General features: G+C 46.2%; 1 protein-coding gene across 3 annotated transcripts in view; it reads right to left on the bottom strand.

The window, feature by feature from the left end:
• The window catches only part of LOC122267977 (uncharacterized), a 37,532-nt gene that overhangs the window by 9,893 nt on the left and 25,139 nt on the right, over positions 1–2,500 (bottom strand). The gene's annotated exons all lie outside the window — the stretch shown is intronic.

Raw genomic sequence — 2,500 nt, 5'->3', positions numbered from 1 at the left:
TAATTTGTTACCATGATAAAGATATAATAATCATGGTCATCCATTATTTTTACGTTTACCAAACATAGATAAAACATTTGAACATAGTTATTTTCCTTTGAAATTCTACTTAAAATCCAACCATATAAGAAATAACAGACCACAACCCATTTATTCCCTTTGTCTTTTAGCCCATTAGTCTGTCTGTTTGACAAATCAGTTTCTTGTAGGATGGGGAAAACAGACCTTGTTCAAATACCTCTATGAACAGGATTAAAATAAATAAATAAATAAATAAACATGAACAAATACAACAAAAATATTCAATTTACTGTTGCAAGACGTAAACAAAAATTACGATATAATTATATGACCGTAAACACTAGCCAACATAAACGTGTTTTAATTGGCATATTTTCTGTACGCGATACGGAAGTTTGGGAGATACGGAAAGCCATCTGTTGGACTCCTTTCGAGCGTGAAGGATATGTGTCTGACGGCCCTTCTCTCTCTCGCTCTCTCTCTCTCTCTCTCTCTCTCTCTCTCTCTCTCTCTCTCTCTCTCTCTCTCTCTCTCTCTCTCTCTCTCTCTCTCTCTCTCTCTCTCGCTCTTTCTCTCTCACTCACTCACACACTCACTCTCCCTCTCTCTTTCTTTCTATCTCTTTTTCTCTCTCCCTCTCTTGTTGTATGTTCCTCTCTCTCTCTCTCTCTCTCTCTCTCTCTCTCTCTCTCTCTCTCTCTCTCTCTCTCTCTCTCTCTCTCTCTCTCTCTCTCTCTCTCGCTCTCTCGCTCACTCACTCTCCCTCTCTCTTTCTCTCTTTCTATCTCTTTTTTTCTCTCTCTCTCTTGTTGTATGTGTCGGTTCCTCTCTCTCTCTCTCTCTCTCTCTCTCTCTGTCTGTCTCTGTCTGTTTTCTTCTTCTGTTTAGTTTAAGCTTGTTGGTGATAGTGATGATGGTGATGGTGATGATGATGATGATGATGATATTGCAATAGTACTATGTTTTCTTCAACTTGCATTGTTGACGGAAAAAGAAACGCATTTTTCTAAAAAAGGTCAAGACAGTCATAAAAATAAACCTGTTTCGTACGCGCGTTCTCTCCTCTGACTTCAACATTCTGAACAATGTGTGAACTTGATAATAAATATATCAAAGAATAATTAAATAGATAACGTAACAATTAAACTAAAGAAATTGGCGCCAATCAAAATGCAATCACTTTGATGTCACAAAGTCACTCAAGGACGATCCTACAATCAGTCCCAACAGAACCAATCCCAACATGACGTCACAGAACCAATCCCGCATAGACATCACAGAACCAATCCCAACATGACGTCACAGAACCAATCCCACCATGACCTCACAGAACCAATCCCACCATGACGTCACAGAACCAATCCCAACATGATGTCACAAAACCAATCCCAACATGACGTCACAAAACCAATCCCATAATGACATCACAAAATCAATCCCACCATGACGTCACAAAAACAATCCCAACATGACGTCACAGAACCAATCCCAACATGGCGTCACAAAACCAATCCCATAATGACGTCACAGAACCAATCCCAACATGACGTCACAGAACCAATCCTACCATGACGTCACAGAACCAATCCCATTATGACATCACAAAACCAATCCCACCATGACGTCACAGAACCAATCCCAAAAAGGGCGTCACCTACCCGTCCCAACTCCCAACCCAAGAACCAGCCCCTAAACACGACGCCATAGAACCCACCCACTCCTCCACATGAACCACAGATGTAGCTCATAAACCATTAATCTCCACGAAGTGTATCAGGAAACATCCAACACAGTTTGTTATACAAGGTAGGATTATTTTCTCGCTTTTCTTCCCCCTCCTCCTTCTATTATCCTTCTTCTTCTTCCTCCTCCTCTCCCACCTACTCCTCCTCCCCTACTTCCTCCTTCTTCTCTTCCTCCTGCTCCTCCTCCTCCCCCACCTCCTCCTTCTTCTCCTCCTCCTTCTCCTCTTCCGCCTCCTCCTCCTCCTTCTTCCCCCCCTCCTTCCTCCCTCCCAAACACAGAACCCCCCCCACTCCCCCCCATGACCTCCAGCACCCCCACACTCACCTATGGTCGTGATGCCGGTGAAGGTGAAGAAGGAGTTCCACAGCGACCAGGTGAGGGGGGCATCTTCCTCCTCCTCCTCCTCCTCCTCCTCCTCCCCCACCTCCTTCCTCCCTCCCAAGCACAGAACCCCCCCCCCACTCCCCCCCATGACCCCCAGCACCCCCACACTCACCTATGGTCGTGATGCCGGTGAAGGTGAAGAAGAAGGAGTTCCACAGCGACCAGGTGAGGGGGGCATCTTCCTCCTCCTCCTCCCCCTCCTTCTTCCCCACCTCCTTCCTCCCTCCCAAACACAGAACCTCCCCCCCACTCCCCCCCCCTGACCCCCAGCACCCCCACACTCACCTATGGTCGTGATGCCGGTGAAGGTGAAGAAGAAGGAGTTCCACAGCGACCAGGTGAGGGGGGC

Source organism: Penaeus japonicus, unplaced genomic scaffold (genome assembly GCF_977035675.1).
Source record: "Penaeus japonicus unplaced genomic scaffold, GWHDUDI00000001_assembly GWHDUDI00000022, whole genome shotgun sequence".
In the NCBI taxonomy this organism is placed as follows: domain Eukaryota; kingdom Metazoa; phylum Arthropoda; class Malacostraca; order Decapoda; family Penaeidae; genus Penaeus; species Penaeus japonicus.
The sequence above is the reverse complement of the archived record's forward strand: the minus strand, read 5'-3'. Positions and strand labels throughout refer to the sequence as shown.